The sequence below is a fragment of the Triturus cristatus genome, chromosome 7 (genome assembly GCF_964204655.1).
Source record: "Triturus cristatus chromosome 7, aTriCri1.1, whole genome shotgun sequence".
NCBI classification, from domain to species: Eukaryota; Metazoa; Chordata; class Amphibia; order Caudata; family Salamandridae; genus Triturus; species Triturus cristatus.
Window position 1 is genome coordinate 1556612118 of NC_140590.1, and position 17998 is coordinate 1556630115.

Genomic DNA, 17998 nt, shown 5'->3' on the forward strand with positions numbered 1-17998 from the left:
TGCAGCCTGAGTGATCTAATGCACACACTGACGTCAGCGTGGACTACAAAGCCCCATAGAATTACCTTTTGTATGGAATGACTAAGCCCTTTGAATTGCATTAATAAAGAACGGTATGTACATCTGTACAGACACTGTGCACTATGGGGTGAGTGCAAACTGAAGTGACTTTAGTCTACAAAAACAACAGAGTAAAGAAAGATAGAGAATTGAACAGAACCGTACATCATGTACAGCATTTGGGGCGACCCCCACTCATATCCCTGCATCTCTTCAGGTGGAAACTCCTTCCCTTAATTCCCTTTGACTGCAGGGTGGTCTCCTGGGGGTCCAGGAGTGCCCAGCTGCTGCTGATGAGGCGCATGACCAGAGGTCCCCAGGGGGAGTCAGTTGGACTCACCCCCACCAGTGTTTTCCACTGGTCTCGACCATTGCCTATTACAACACAGACATCATGATCACCAGATACAGCAAAGCCCCCCGATCCACACGCTTAAGGCGATGCAAAGATTTTGAGGAGGATCCAGCTCCTTTTACTGACACATTAACCATCCTGATCAATGATAAAGTAGACATTTAACACATCTCTACTGATGATAAGCAGTTGTCCTTACACAACCGCTCAGTGGAAAACCAAAAGCCATATAGGAAAGGCGCTCAGTCTAAGACAATGCTAAGCTGCTATGTTAATAGTAGATACTGCAATAGAAATACTAGCAGCATAAAATATTTCCAATGCATCGCTATTGCACATGCGTCTTTTTTCTCTCTTTCTTTCATTTCCACACTCTCCTGCTTTGTCCCTTTTTATTTACCTCGTTCATAGTTACACTTCTACCCCTACCCCACAACCTCTCGTTTCCATCACTCTTTATCCCTATTTTCCCATTCCCTCCACCCTCTTCCTCAGTCCTATAACCCCTCACCCATATCCTCTCCATGTCTCTGCTCTTGCTCTCCTCTCCATGCTCCTATCTACTCTCTTCCTCTGCTTCTAGTACCATCACTTTTGCTAGCTCTCATTGTTAGCTTGGTCTCCTCGCCTTCTTCCTCTCATCTTATCATTTTCTGTTTCTCTAATTCCCTATTTTCCCTTCTCTCTTGCCTCTGGTTCTCTTTTCCACTTTCATTTCCCTCGTTCTATTATTTTGTTGTTGTCCCTTCTTATGTTCTATCTTTAGTTTTACTCCTTTTTCATCTTTTTTTTGCCTCTCATTTCCTGTCTGCTCCCTTCCCATATTTGGCCATTTTCCTCTTCTGATTTTTCTTTTAATTTACCCTCCCAATTACTTATATTTCCCCTTTTCGATTCCTTCCTTTGCACCCTAATACCTACCATTACTAGACTAGCCACCCCTAGATTAAAAACAAAGCTGTACACCCCTCAAAAGCACCAAGTCAGGTTGAGTAGGGGCAAAAGTAGCTGTGAAAATCCCTTATTTACAACTGGTGGAACAGAGCGTCTTTCAAAACTTTATTGCACCCAAAAGAAGATCCCAAATACACTGAAACTCCCTTCAACTTCTAAACATCAACTACTAATCTCCAGGATGTGGGCGTTGCCCAACTCGAGCTACCCAATATCACACTACATAGATACAAGAAAAAGACCAGGCAGCCCAGGCAGGTCTAAACATGGAATGCCCTCAAAAGGACACCAAGAGATATAGACATGCTCCTTAAAGAAAGCAGCCTGTAGTTTTTTAGGACTTGGCTAGCGAAGGCTGCGCTTGCGCAGTCTCGCTCGCGAGATTTAATGACTTGGAGAAGAGGGGCTTGAACCCGCCCCTCTTCTCCCCTCTTCTCCATTGGCTGGCCTCTTGAATGCTGGCCAGCCATTGGAGAAGAGGTTTGTCTCTCCGAACAGGCCCCGTCCTTTTCGGATTCGGGGGTGTGTTTTTTGCTACTTTTCTCATTATCTCCTCCAGCCAATGGCAAGAGGAGAGAAAAGAAAAACACGCCCCCGAATTCGAAACCGCCGCTGCCTTTCTCTGAGGCATTTCTGCTTCGCCTCGGAGAAAGGCAGTGGTGTGCTTGTTATAAGCATATTTCGGAAATGTTTTGCCCCTTATTTATGAGAAGCTAACAACGTTTCATTAAACACACTCACTCGGACACTGTATCTGAAACATACCAAGTCCGAGATTTGCGCAAACTTGTCAAATGGTTTAACGCAGCTAGTCAGAGAAGGCCCTATAACGGAGTCTCGCCTCCACCACTAAAATACATATTGTGCGATCTTGGGTAAGTCGCCACCGACCGAGAGATTTTCCCGGTAGACAATTCATTCTTTCCGAGCTTTTAACTGCCTTGTGCAGCAAAGTTAGCAAGTGAAATGCCAACAGGTCCTTGGCTGAGTCACGTTCAAATGCCTACTAAGCATCTGCCACAGCGCGATCTTCAGGCGCACCGCGCTTTTTGTTTTGAAACAGACCGGCTTCCCGAACCAGTAGCCAAAATAATGGATAAGTGCCTTCAACCGCAACCCCGTCAAATTTCAAATTAGAATTGCAGATCACATGCTATTTATTGTGAAACAAGCACTTCCGGGGCGGTGGGCGTTGTTTCTCGTGTCAGCTAAGCAATCTGTTCCGGGGCAGAATCCTTTTGTGACCAATCGCAGAACAGAGGAGGGTTGTGTGAGACCTCACCTAGTCCCTTCTCGTTTGCTGTAGCTTGTGGTATGATGTGGTGTGACTTGCCTGGCTCCTCGTTTGTCTTCGCTGTTTGAAGTCACCTGGTGTCGTATGCAAGAGGGAAGCGTTGCGACTTAATGATCCTGCGTTGGGAGGTAAGACTGGTGCCCTGAAACTCTCTCCGGGATCACGGAGGGGCGGCCCCACGCTCATCTCCAGTAAAGCCTCACTTAAGGACCGAGACACACATCTGTAACAGAGAACTGTTGCATGGTACTTTAATATAAGCACCCATCACCAGAGGCCCACGCATCACTATACATGGTTTGGATTTCTTTTCTAGTTACTCATGTAATATGCTGGCGGCCCTAAACCATTTCGAAGAGGCGCAGCAGCGAACCTGGCGTAGCATAGTGCCTGGTTCGCGTGCACGGCAAAACTTTTTGTAAAGTTTGACACCTGACGGCCTGTCTAAACAAGCATAGTTAGTAATGCTGTTGGGAGGCTGCTCCAAATAACTATGACTTAATAGGTGACAACTCATTCCTAATTCTTGAAACACTAAAGAATCAACACAAACAGTTCTCAAATGACCACAGCAAGTCTTTCAGGATGCTGTCTTGCAATATCACCTAAGCAAGAATGGCGCTGCTTTGCATGAGGTTCTCTTCTGAATGCTGCCCTCACTTCACCACCAAGACGAACCTACAAGGAGAGCAGTGATGGAGACATAGCCCCCACCCCCGGAATAGCTTTGAGGAGAAACACAGCCCTGTGTACCTGCTATTTTCAGCACGCTAAGCTGTTCGAAAACAGTCTACGGGTTCTCACAATCAGTGGAAATGCGAATCAGATCAGGGACCATAAGAGGGATGTTTGTTTTCGGTGTTTGCCTGGAACTCGCTTAAAGGTCATTTCATTGTGGATGTGCATGTGGTAGGACTTGATCCCATTCCGTCTTTAAATGTCCTTCCACACCTTTCAACCCACCTTGTTCCCCAAATCCCAGTGCGCTGCCTTCCTCCTACAACTCTCCTCCAAACCTCACCACCTTCTCTTTCTTCCCTCTTCACACCAACTTACCCACAACACATTATTTCACCAATCTAGGTTGGTTGCCCACAGTTCTCCTCCATGCTTCACCACAATGTCTTCCCCACACTTCACTGAGCCTCACCACACCTCTCCTTCATGCACCAACATATTGTCCCCTGCCTCTTTTATGCCGTACCACACACTCCACCACCATCGCTCACCACACTGTCCTCTTCACTCTTCGTTACACCTTTTCTCAATCCCACTTGCCTCACCTTTCTTCTATTCTTCTACTTCTCTCGCCTTTCCTCAGTCCTCCTGTACTGTCTCACCTTTCCTTAGTCCTCCTGTTTATCTCAGCTTTCTTCTATTTTGACTTCTCTCAACTTGCCTCAGTGCTCCCGCTTGTCTCGCCTTTCTTCTGTTCTTCTACTTCTCTCATCTTTCCTCAGTCCTGCTGGTCTCACCCTATCATCCCCAGGAGTTAATGAATGCTTATTGAATGGATTCATGGTCACTTAACACAAACCTACCTGAGCGGAGCTAAGCTCTGCACTTTAGTGAATGTTGTCAGATGATGCAAAATCAAATACATTAAGTGGAGATTTACTTCTTTTGAATTATACAGGTGCATCACAGGCTACACATTTACAATCGTAGGCACAGGGAGATTAGTCAAAGTGCTCTGTTCATGCGTCCATGTTAATAAACTGCTTTCGCGTATGATTGGCACTAATCGGCATGACGGGTCATAGGGCGATCACGCGGGCGTGGGGAAGGTGGCAGCTGTGTCCACCCTCAGCCCGTGTGTTGCATATTTCCTAACTGCACCAGCTGAATTCTGAGACAGCCGCCAAATGGGTGGGCACGTCCGAGGCCCGCTACTTAACGTGACCTTCAGTGGCATGGGTGAACCTGCTTTCCGGGGTCGACATACGTCAGCTTCCTGGCTCTCCAGTGCGCCGTGGGAATTGAAGTGCACCATGTGCTCCTGGACAAATTCCTTCGTTTCCGTTCGCCTACTTTTCTTAAGCTATTGACATTGTAAATAACAATGCCGTTTCTTTAAATGTTTTAAAGACAAAAACATAAACAAAAATAATGTCATGAGCAATGCCAATAGCTCTAACTTTAACAATGCCGAGACCATTGCATTGTAAATGCTTGTTTTTTAATCGGGCAATAATACATATTTGGGTGTCAAAAGAACATTTAAAAGTGGAGTGAAAAATAAATGTGAAAATAGATATATTCACTGTCACTACTCGTTCCTACACCTTCACTACCTAGTTTAATTGTTGTGTGGCATTATGCCAATTAAGGTCGAACCTATCGGTCAAATATTGCATCAATTACATATTTTGGGTTATTATACTTTTACTACGCCTAGCTAAACATCCACTTACCTACAAAAAGTGGGCAAAGTGGTCAACGTGGATAAAGTAGATATGATATTTCTGTAGGTCGATATTCCGAATGCGACATGGTGGTAGACCACTTTACTGTTAGCATGTTCTGTGACCACCAGGTTAGTCTAAATTTCGACAGTGCAAACTTTGAATTTCACCATTCTGAGGTTGATCAATTTTGCCCTAAAATTGCGGAATAGTGACTCCTTTGTTTATTGTGTTGGAGCATTATAAAAATATGTTTATTTATGTTTTTTATTTGTGGAGCTTTGTAAATTACTATGTGCAACCTGGTGGTCGATTCATAGAGCAGGACTGGAATAGCAATCTTAGCAGGCAGTGTGAAAGGAAAGTGTAAGGTGGGGGTCCTGCATGATATTTTTCATTGCCCCTTCAATGCAGGAGGACTTAAGAGTAGATAAGCCAAAAAAGTTATGTTTTCAATTATTTCCTGAAGGGCTGGTAGACTGGTTCGGACCTCGGGTTGGACTCAGGGCTTTTTAAAGCTCAGGCCAGTGCAAAATGTTCATTACATAACACCTACAAAATTAGCGAATTTTGCAGACTTTATATTTTGCTATTTGTTTTTAGCACGAGATAGGTTCAAACAGAAAATCCCTAGTGGGGGACAGTTTCTCCTCAAACCAATTTGCTTGGAGGTATCACACATTAATGGTGAATGCTAGCTATGACCTCATGTTCAATTTTCACACAAGAAAGCAAAAACTGAAAAACTCTTGCTTAATTTCGCTTTGCTTTCATGAAATTTCCTGAAATTTATTTCACAATTTCGTAAATTGGTATGCACAACCTTATGCTTTGGAGTCCAGGCATTTTGCAGGAGTTTCAGCTGTTTGAAGGCTTTTTTAGGGATCTGGTGGCCAAAATGTTGGACCTCTCTATGAAGAATGCAAGAAAATGCTGCATTCGACGGAGTAGGGGTGCCCCTGAATGGCGGAGGTCCTCAGAGAGCGCGAGAAAGCATGTTTTCCCTGTTCCACTCCTATTCTGCATCACCCCCTCCTTCCGCTCCCTTGCCACAGTACTAAAAGCTTTGGCTCTGCCCCCCCCCCCTCCCGGGCATACGTTGTCAGCCTCACACCTGCATCTCTGCAATCAGGGTCTCAGCGCCTCTTATGCGTCACTTTGCACAGGAGAATCGTGTTAATATACCTTTCCCAATCAGGATCTCTTCAGAGCCTGCGTGCCGCTCTCAAAGTTGATTACCTCTTTGTTTTTCTGCCAAGGTCTCGCCTTGCTCCCTTTCAATCCTCTCTTCAGTGCAGACTTTCGAGACACCATATTTCCAGTGACCTCCAAACCCTCCTGCCATTCATCTCACTCCAGCACGTTCAACAATCTGGTTCTCTCCTGACCTCTTCTCTGTCCATGCCGGACCGTCAATGCCTCTCTCACCTTCTCAGTTATCCCTAGCACGCCCTGTGCAGTCTCAATACTGCCCTCCTGGCTCTCTCCTTCCCTTGTGTTGTCTCTCTCTCCTCTGTTCTGAGCACGCTTTCTCTCCTGCAGTCTCATCAGTCAATCATTTTCTAGCCCTCCACACTATCACTACTAAGCCCACCTTGCACTCTCACCATTGCAATCTCCCTTCATTGTTATGCACTTTCAAGCCCTCTCTTGCTTCTCATATAACTCCATAATTTGCCCCTCCTCTTCCTGTCCTGTCAGCCCTCTACACACTATATGCTCACTTTTGATCACCCGCTTCCTGCTCACTTGCCTACCTGTCATGTTAAAGCATGGGCATAGTAGGCAATTGCTCAGGGATCCTAGCTTTCTAATGGCCCCTTGGTAAAGTCATTGGGACAGTCACATGTCCTGAGGCAATATTTTACATAATGCCCCTTTGGTTCAACTGACACTTTTTGTGCCCCAGGATACCACGGTTTTACGGACCTCCAGACACTTGTCTGTGCCCTTCTGACTGTGGATCACACTGGAGCTAGATGCGGGCAGCCACAATCCCAGGGGTGTCTGCTCCTCATTCGCACTGGGGAATGACCCCATGAAAATGAGGAAATCCTTTGCCTTTGTGTGCTCAATTCATATTACATTTTTTTTTTAAACAAGAATGGGTGTGGCTCCAGTCAGAAAGGCTGAGCCTATAAACAAGTAGAACTAACAGAAATGCCAATGCTGACGAATAATTTGAGATATTTGGCCGTAGAAGAAAAAAGAGAACGACTACGGACGTACTACTAAATAGTATTTAATTGCAAAAAATCTATCTTTTATTTTTTACAATGATTTGATTTGTCACACAAACATGATCTGGACACACAAACGTAATAAAGACAAATATACACAAAGAGAAGAATTAAGGGACAACAGTTAATACCAAAATGTGGAACTCTACTGTCCTAATGACAGAGGTACAGCTCTAGCAAACAGACTTACACCACTCCTCATTCACACACACAACTCAAACATACAATTCAGTCTATTCTCCCTTTGGTTCTAATTGTAAACACAAAAGGTATCTCCATCCATAATTAATTGGAATGGAATCCGCTAAATAAGGTGTACACATAAGTCAATACAATTTGTTGATTTTGACATTGTTTTAAGACTGCATAAAGTCAAAACACCGGAGGCAGACTTGAAGAACATGTGACTGGAGAACAAGGGAAGAAGGTCTACGTGTTTCGAACCCCGTTGGTTTTAAGATGGGGTTCTCATCAGGACCATAACACTAAAAAAGGGAAGAGAAAGGCATAGGTAAGTGAATTGTTCAGAAAAGCGAGTGCAGTGGACCCCAATAGCCTTGTCTCTATGCTTGAACTTACCCAGCACGGGGTAGAAGGCAAGTATCCCATCAAGGTTTTCAGAAGAAGGATACTAAAAGGAAGACAAACAGTAATGCACAATTCATGGTCGGAAGTAGTCACATCAAAGGTTACAAGAATGAGACTTGATTAGAACTTAGAAATCAAAGAATTTCTAGTCATGGACAATACCTCGTTGAGGAATGAGGCCGAGTAGAAAAATGGATGAAAAAGACGTGGGGAGTAAATCCTTCAAGGTGGAGATCACAGGAAACAGTTTGACCCGTGTTCTAGCAAAGATGGATAAAGTAACACATGGTATAGTGATTTGGTCAAAAACAAAGATTTCTGACAGCCTGAAAAATTACGAATATGGGGACTGCAAGCGGAGCCTACCTGAATTGGAGGTGGAGTGATTCCTCACATGCAGTGTGCAAGATGGACGTGCGTTTGCCGGCGTTTTCTGTCACAAGTCGGAAATGGGCGAAACTGAAATTTGATGAAAAATCCGCATATAAGTCCACATGGTTAAAAAGAACGTTTAATTTCGGGCGGGGAAAGCAATCCGAGGAAAGGTAAAGTGAACGCAGATACCTAATTCGTGGCTCGGTTCCAGCGTCTAAGAAGTCCGTCGGAAACAGGAAGCTTCGAGAGGCGTTCTACCTGGACGGCGTTGAAAACGTCATGCCAATCACCCGCAGGTATTCTGGGAAGTGTAGTCTCTTGACTGGTTGCTGACTCGAACGCGGGGCAAATTCTTATGGTGAATAAAGCAGAGGCCCCAGCTGGGGCGGTTTCTACGTTATGAAATGAGTCCGTTGTCAGAGAGATGAACCCAATGGAAACCTGCAATTACACATTTGTAGTATTGTAAATATTCGATGTTGAAGCAGGATATATCTGGATTGCTGGGAGTTGTGGACACTTGAATATGCAAAAACTGACTCCGTCATCGCCTGGATGCGGACGCTCATTGGAGCATTTGTCAAATGTCCCATAAGGGAAAATATATAAGGCTGCAATCGTTCCCTGGTTGGATGAAAACCAAGGGAACCCCGTTAACAAATCCTTAGAGTCTGAAGATTTCGGATAATTTGTTTAACCCCAAGATTGCCGTGTCGAACTTAACAATTAGCATTGCCTCACGTTGAGCAAGCCTGAGTTCCATGTCTCCACCTCGTGGATCGCGCTCTATTTTGGAGATTACTGTCCAGCGGAGATCTTGTTCTCCATGTGACATTCGTGCCCAATGATTCACAAGGGGTGCAGATTCAACTTTTTTTAGTATCCGGGATATGTGTTGCGTTATTCTATGTCTGATCTCTTGGTTGGTTTTACCAATATACAGAGAAGGACATGGGCATTTGATTCCGTAAATAACATATCTGGTTTTACAATTTGAAAAAGTCTCATGTTTCCAGAAAATCCCTTTGTGGGAGAACAATGACCCCTCTTCCGTTTGGTCGCAACAAGAACATGTCCCGCATTTATGATGTCCTTTTATGGGTGACAGCCCCATCATTTCTCTCAGTGATGGTTTGGTTGTGATTTTTTGTGAAGCCCTAACTATGTGGTTGGCCACATTTCTTTCTCTTTTGAACGCAAACATCGGGGAGTTTTCTAGAGAAGGATCAAGATTTTGAATCAGATGCCAATTTTGATGAATTACTTTTTTTAGTTGATTAGAGTTTGGGCAAAAAGTGGTAACGAATACTTAGCATGTCGTTGCCAGTTTTTCTTTCTTGACTAGTAGTGTTTCCCTAGGGGTCCACCACGCTCTCTTCATTGCAGATTTAACCAATTTTTGGGGGTAACCCCTATCTCTAAGTTTTTCCATGAGATTGTTGGAATGCACATTGTAATCCTCTTTGAAGAAGCAATTCCTTCTTATTCTGAGGAATTGGCCGTACGGAAGGTTTTCTTTAAGACTTCTCGGATGGTTACTCGAAAATAGCAAGGCCTTATTCCTATCCGTCGGCTTAGTGTACAAGGAGGTTACTAGGTGTCCCTCTACGGGAAAAACTTCCACATCAAGGAACGGTATTCTCGATTTTGAAGAATGAATACTAAATTTTATGTCCGGGGATCTTTGATTAAGCCATTCAAAGAACTGAGCCAGCTGGATGGAGTCTCCGGACCATGTCATGAAGACATCGTCTATAAACCGTAAACAAGATGTGATCCAGTGTTTGAATGGGTTGTCATTATAGATGAATTTTTGTTCGTACATGGACATGTACAGCACTGCCAATTCTGGTGCAAAAGGACAACCCATCGCAACGCCTTTGGTTTGGTAGAAGAATTCGTTGCCGAATGAGAAAAAATTCTTTTTGAGGGCAAAACTTGCCAATTCAACTATAAATTCAGTTGGTACCCTGAATGGTCTGGGTCTTTTATCCAAAAAATGTGACAGGACCGCTAAGGCATCATCCTGCGGGATTTGAGTGTAAAGTGAGCAGACGTCAAGTGTTACCAACAGGTCTTTATCATCTGTGAAACTGACTTCCTGTAATTTGTTTATGAAGTCCGTAGTGTCTTGTAAGTACGATTGCACCTCGATCATAAAAGGTTTTAAAAAATGATCGACGTATTTGGAAATAGGTTCGTTAAGAGAATCACACCCCGAGACGATCGGCCTACCTGGCGGTGAGGTTTCATTCTTGTGAACCTTTGGAAGAATGCAGAACACCGGGGTTCTTGGATGTTTATTGGACAGATAGTTGTACTCTTTAGGACCTAGGAATCCCTGGGCGTAACCTTTGTCAAGAAGATCAAAAAGATAACCTTGGAGTTCAACAGTGGGGTCTTTGGAAATACGTTTGTAGCAGGCTGGGTCATTCAGTTGTTTCATGGCTTCTGCTGTATAATCTGTAGTTCCCCAGACTACAATCGACCCCCCCTTGTCTGCTTGCTTTATAGTTACAGAAGCGTCGTTTTTTAGTGTAACTAGAGCTTCCCGTTGTGCTTTTGAAATGTTGTGTTTGATGTATCTAGATTTTCTTTCCATATTTGAAATTGCCGATAATATAATCCGTTCAAAGGATATCATCTCCTTGGGATCTTACTGTTGGGAGGGCAAAAGATTGATTTTTTCTTCAATCCTGTTACTTCATTGGGAGAAGTATACTCTGTGTCGGCGAAGAACATTTTTAGTCTAATCTTTCTACAGAATTCAATTGCTTCTGTTTTCATTTTGATGAAATCAGTCGATCTTGAAGGGACAAATGTCAAGCCTTTTTCCAGGATGCTCTCCTCTTCACTAGTTAGTATGCGTGTAGACAAGTTAAAGATAGGAGATGGTTTTAACTTTTGTAGTGTTGTCTGCGCGTGGTCATTTCCCAGGGTTGGTTGTTGTATCTTGTTCTTCCACCTGATCTTTGCTGGCCTCTCCCTAAAAAAGAAGGCCCTTGTTGTGGTTGGGAATTCCATCGTTTATTAGCCGAAGGCCGACCTTCACTACTATCAGTCTCTCCTCCAGATGAAGATGAAGTTTCCGAAAAGGTGATACATCGGTTTCTTGAACGTCCTTGATAAGCTGGAAGGAATCTACGTGACTCAGATCTGGTGTAGAAATCTGCCTGTAAGTAGGGATACAGAGAATCCAACGAGAAGTTTCTTTTGTCTTTTTCAAATTTATTGCCTTTTTGATTGATGGTATAATCCTTGAATTCCAAGATCTCTTTGTCCACTTTTTCCAAAAGAGTTTTGCAGTCAATAATTGATTGGTTATTTTTGATTTCTGACTCCAGTGTGGCTATTTCTTCCAATTGTTGTTGTGAAATCCTGATAGCTGTCTCAACTGTTAGGACCATGAGGTCTCTACTGCATTTGGTTTCAATGCAGCTGTAGCCTTTTTTGTACAAGGGATCCTCTGTAAAGATGACCGGGATATTGCGAATTTGCAGACCCCCTGGGATCGTCCCTGCTTTAAGATGTTCAACCAAAAAATGGCCGTGAAGGTCCATCCTTATTTGTTTTTTCTTTAAACGGAGAAGTTTGTCTGATTCGTTTGTCTGATTCGTTTTGAGTTTTAGCTGTCACACTCAAAGAAGCAGAGGCGAAAACGGTCGGGGCACTCAACAATTTTTGAATATGGTCTTCACTATAAGCAAAAGCGTCTTTTTCAGACATTATCAAAAGAAAAAACGAAGTGAAAAGGAACACCGAAATGAAGTGTCCAAAAGAACCCTAAATAAATAGCATAAGTTCACAAACAACGAATCCGAATGATTCGTGACCCAAAGGTTTGTAAGGTCAGAACACCTCGCGAGCAAGGACCCGCTAAATATTTCTAAACAAGAATGGGTGTGGCTCCAGTCAGCAAGGCTGAGCCTATAAACAAGTAGAACTAACAGAAATGCCAATGCTGACGAATAATTTGAGATATTTGGCCGTAGAAGAAAAAAGAGAACGACTACGGACGTACTACTAAATAGTATTTAATCGCAAAAAATCTATTTTTTATTTTTTACAATGATTTGATTTGTCACACAAACATGATCTGGACACACAAACGTAATAAAGACAAATATACACAAAGAGAAGAATTAAGGGACAACAGTTAATACCAAAATGTGGAACTCTACTGTCCTAATGACAGAGGTACAGCTCTAGCAAACAGACTTACACCACTCCTCATTCACACACACAACTCAAACATGCAATTCAGTCTATTCTCCCTTTGGTTCTAATTGTAAACACAAAAGGTATCTCCGTCCATAACTAATTGGAATGGAATCCGCTAAATAAGGTGTACACATAAATCAATGCAATTTGTTGATTTTGACATTGTTTTAAGACTGCATAAAGTCAAAACACCGGAGGCGGACTTGAAGAACATGTGACTGGAGAACAAGGGAAGAAGGTCTACGCGTTTCGAACCCCGTTGGTTTTAAGATGGGGTTCTCATCAGGACCATAACACTAAAAAAGGGAAGAGAAAGGCATAGGTAAGTGAATTGTTCAGAAAAGCGAGTGCAGTGGACCCCAATAGCCTTGTCTCTATGTTTGAACTTACCCAGCACGGGGTAGAAGGCAAGTATCCAATCAAGGTTTTCAGAAGAAGGCTACTAAAAGGAAGACAAACAGTAATGCACAATTCATGGTCGGAAGTAGTCACATCAAAGGTTACAAGAATGAGACTTGATTAGAACTTAGAAATCAAAGAATTTCTAGTCATGGACAATACCTCGTTGAGGAATGAGGCCGAGTAGAAAAATGGATGAAAAAGACGTGGGGAGTAAATCCTTCAAGGTGGAGATCACAGGAAACAGTTTGACCCGTGTTCTAGCAAAGAACTTATGCTATTTATTTAGGGTTCTTTTCCACACTTCATTTCGGTGTTCCTTTTCACTTCGTTTTTTCTTTTGATAATGTCTGAAAAAGACGCTTTTGCTTATAGTGAAGACCATATTCAAAAATTGTTGAGTGCCCCGACCCTTTTCGCCTCTGTTTCTTTGAGTGTGACAGCTAAAACTCAAAACGAATCAGACAAACTTCTCCGTTTAAAGAAAAAACAAATAAGGACGGACCTTCACGCCCATTTTTTGGTTGAACATCTTAAAGCAGGGACGATCCCAGGGGGTCTGCAAATTCGCAATATCCCGGTCATCTTTACAGAGGATCCCTTGTACAAAAAAGGCTACAGCTACATTGAAACCAAATGCAGTAGAGACCTCATGGTCCTAACAGTTGAGACAGCTATCAGGATTTCACAACAACAATTGGAAGAAATAGCCACACTGGAGTCAGAAATCAAAAATAACCAATCAATTATTGACTGCAAAACTCTTTTGGAAAAAGTGGACAAAGAGATCTTGGAATTCAAGGATTATACCATCAATCAAAAAGGCAATAAATTTGAAAAAGACAAAAGAAACTTCTCGTTGGATTCTGTGTATCCCTACTTACAGGCAGATTTCTACACCAGATCTGAGTCACGTAGATTCCTTCCAGATTATCAAGGACGTTCAAGAAACCGATGTATCACCTTTTCGGAAACTTCATCTTCATCTGGAGGAGAGACTGATAGTAGTGAAGGTCGGCCTTCGGCTAATAAACGATGGAATTCCCAACCACAACAAGGGCCTTCTTTTTTAGGGAGAGGCCAGCAAAGATCACGTGGAAGAACAAGATACAACAACCAACCCTGGGAAATGACCACGCGCAGACAACACTACAAAAGTTAAAACCATCTCCTATCTTTAACTTGTCTACACGCATACTAACTAGTGAAGAGGAGAGCATCCTGGAAAAAGGCTTGACATTTGTCCCTTCAAGATCGACTGATTTCATCAAAATGAAAACAGAAGCAATTGAATTCTGTAGAAAGATTAGACTAAAAATGCTCTTCGCCGACACAGAGTATACTTCTCCCAATGAAGTAACAGGATTGAAGAAAAAATCAATCTTTTGCCCTCCCAACAGTAAGATCCCCAAGGAGATGATATCTTTTGAACGGATTATATTATCGGCAATTTCAAATATGGAAAGAAAATCTAGATACGTCAAACACAACATTTCAAAAGCACAACGGGAAGCTCTAGTTACACTAAAAAACAACGCTTCTGTAACTATAAAGCAAGCAGACAAGGGGGGATCGATTGTAGTCTGGGGAACTACAGATTATACAGCAGAAGCCATGAAACAACTGAATGACCCAGCCTGCTACAAACGTATTTCCAAAGACCCCACTGTTGAACTCCAAGGTTATCTTTTTGATCTTCTTGACAAAGGTTACGCCCAGGGATTCCTAGGTCCTAAAGAGTACAACTATCTGTCCAATAAACATCCAAAAACCCCGGTGTTCTACATTCTTCCAAAGGTTCACAAGAATGAAACCTCACCGCCAGGTAGGCCGATCGTCTCGGGGTGTGATTCTCTTAACGAACCTATTTCCAAATACGTCGATCATTTTTTAAAACCTTTTATGATCGAGGTGCAATCGTACTTACAAGACACTACGGACTTCATAAACAAATTACAGGAAGTCAGTTTCACAGGTGATAAAGACCTGTTGGTAACACTTGACGTCTGCTCACTTTACACTCAAATCCCGCAGGATGATGCCTTAGCGGTCCTGTCACATTTTTTGGATAAAAGACCCAGACCATTCAGGGTACCAACTGAATTTATAGTTGAATTGGCAAGTTTTGCCCTCAAAAAGAATTTCTTTTCATTTGGCAACAAATTCTTCTACCAAACCAAAGGCGTTGCGATGGGTTGTCCTTTTGCACCAGAATTGGCAGTGCTGTACATGTCCATGTACGAACAAAAATTCATCTATAATGACAACCCATTCAAACACTGGATCACATCTTGGTTACGGTTTATAGGCGATGTCTTCATGACATGGTCCGGAGACTCCATCCAGCTGGCTCAGTTCTTTGAATGGCTTAATCAAAGATCCCCGGACATAAAATTTAGTTTTCATTCTTCAAAATCGAGAATACCGTTCCTTGATGTGGAAGTTTTTCCCGTAGAGGGACACCTAGTAACCTCCTTGTACACTAAGCCGACGGATAGGAATAAGGCCTTGCTATTTTCGAGTAACCATCCGAGAAGTCTTAAAGAAAACCTTCCGTACGGCCAATTCCTCAGAATAAGAAGGAATTGCTTCTTCAAAGAGGATTACAATGTGCATTCCAACAATCTCATGGAAAAACTTAGAGATAGGGGTTACCCCAAAAAATTGGTTAAATCTGCAATGAAGAGAGCGTGGTGGACCCCTAGGGAAACACTACTAGTCAAGAAAGAAAAACTGCCAACGACACGCCAAGTATTCGTTACCACTTTTTGCCCAAACTCTAATCAACTAAAAAAAGTAATTCATCAAAATTGGCATCTGATTCAAAATCTTGATCCTTCTCTAGAAAACTCCCCGATGTTTGCGTTCAAAAGAGAAAGAAATGTGGCCAACCACATAGTTAGGGCTTCACAAAAAATCACAACCAAACCATCACTGAGAGAAATGATGGGGCTGTCACCCATAAAAGGACATCATAAATGCGGGACTTGTTCTTGTTGCGACCAAACGGAAGAGGGGTCATTGTTCTCCCACAAAGGGATTTTCTGGAAACATGAGACTTTTTCAAATTGTAAAACCAGATATGTTATTTACGGAATCAAATGCCCATGTCCTTCTCTGTATATTGGTAAAACCAACCAAGAGATCAGACATAGAATAACGCAACACATATCCCGGATACGAAAAAAAGTTGAATCTGCACCCCTTGTGAATCATTGGGCACGAATGTCACATGGAGAACAAGATCTCCGCTGGACAGTAATCTCCAAAATAGAGCGCGATCCACGAGGTGGAGACATGGAACTCAGGCTTGCTCAACGTGAGGCAATGCTAATTGTTAAGTTCGACACGGCAATCTCGGGGTTAAACGAATTATCCGAAATCTTCAGACTCTAAGGATTTGTTAACAGGGTTCCCTTGGTTTTCATCCAACCAGGGAACAATTGCAGCCTTATATATTTTCCCTTATGGGACATTTGACAAATGCTCCAATGAGCGTGTGCATCCAGGCGATGACGGAGTCAGTTTTTGCATATTGAAGTGTCCACAACTCCCAGCAATCCAGATATATCCTGCTTCAACATCGAATATTTACAATACTACAAATGTGTAATTGCAGGTTTCCATTGGGTTCATCTCTCTGACAACGGACTAATTTCATAACGTAGAAACCGCCCCAGCTGGGGCCTCTGCTTTATTCACCATGAGAATTTGCCCCGCGTTCGAGTCAGCAACCAGTCAAGGGACTACACTTCCCAGAATACCTGCGGGTGATTGACATGACGTTTTAAACGCCGTCAAGGTAGAACGCCTCTCGAAGCTTCCTGTTTCCGACGGACTTCTTAGACGCCGGAACCGAGCCACGAATTAGGTATCTGCGTTCACTTTACCTTTCCTCGGATTGTTTTCCCCGCCCGAAATTAAACGTTCTTTTTAACCATGTGGACTTTTATGCGGATTTTTCATCAAATTTCAGTTTCGCCGTTTTCCGACTTGTGACAGAAAACGCCGGCAAACGCACGTCCATCTGGCACACTGCATGTGAGGAATCACTCCACCTCCAATTCAGGTAGGCTCCGCTTGCAGTCCCCATATTCATAATTTTTCAGGCTGTCAGAATCTTTGTTTTTGACCAAATCACTATACCATGTGTTACTTTATCCATCTTTGCTAGAACACGAGTCAAACTGTTTCCTGTGATCTCCACCTTGAAGGATTTACTCCCCACGTCTTTTTCATCCATTTTTCTACTCGGCCTCATTCCTCAACGAGGTATTGTCCATGACTAGAAATTCTTTGATTTCTAAGTTCTAATCAAGTCTCATTCTTGTAACCTTTGATGTGACTACTTCCGACCATGAATTGTGCATTAATGTTTGTCTTCCTTTTAGTATCCTTCTTCTAAAAACCTTGATTGGATACTTGCCTTCTACCCCGTGCTGGGTAAGTTCAAGCATAGAGACAAGGCTATTGGGGTCCACTGCACTCGCTTTTCTGAACAATTCACTTACCTATGCCTTTCTCTTCCCTTTTTTAGTGTTATGGTCCTGATGAGAACCCCATCTTAAAACCAACGGGGTTCGAAACGCGTAGACCTTCTTCCCTTGTTCTCCAGTCACATGTTCTTCAAGTCCGCCTCCGGTGTTTTGACTTCATGCAGTCTTAAAACAATGTCAAAATCAACAAATTGTATTGACTTATGTGTACACCTTATTTAGCGGATTCCATTCCAATTAGTTATGGACGGAGATACCTTTTGTGTTTACAATTAGAACCAAAGGGAGAATAGACTGAATTGTATGTTTGAGTTGTGTGTGTGAATGAGGAGTGGTGTAAGTCTGTTTGCTAGAGCTGTACCTCTGTCATTAGGACAGTAGAGTTCCACATTTTGGTATTAACTGTTGTCCCTTAATTCTTCTCTTTGTGTATATTTGTCTTTATTACGTTTGTGTGTCCAGATCATGTTTGTGTGACAAATCAAATCATTGTAAAAAATAAAAAATAGATTTTTTGCGATTAAATACTATTTAGTCTTACGTCCGTAGTCGTTCTCTTTTTTCTTCTAAGGCCAAATATCTCAAATTATAGAGAGGTGTGGCTCACTGGT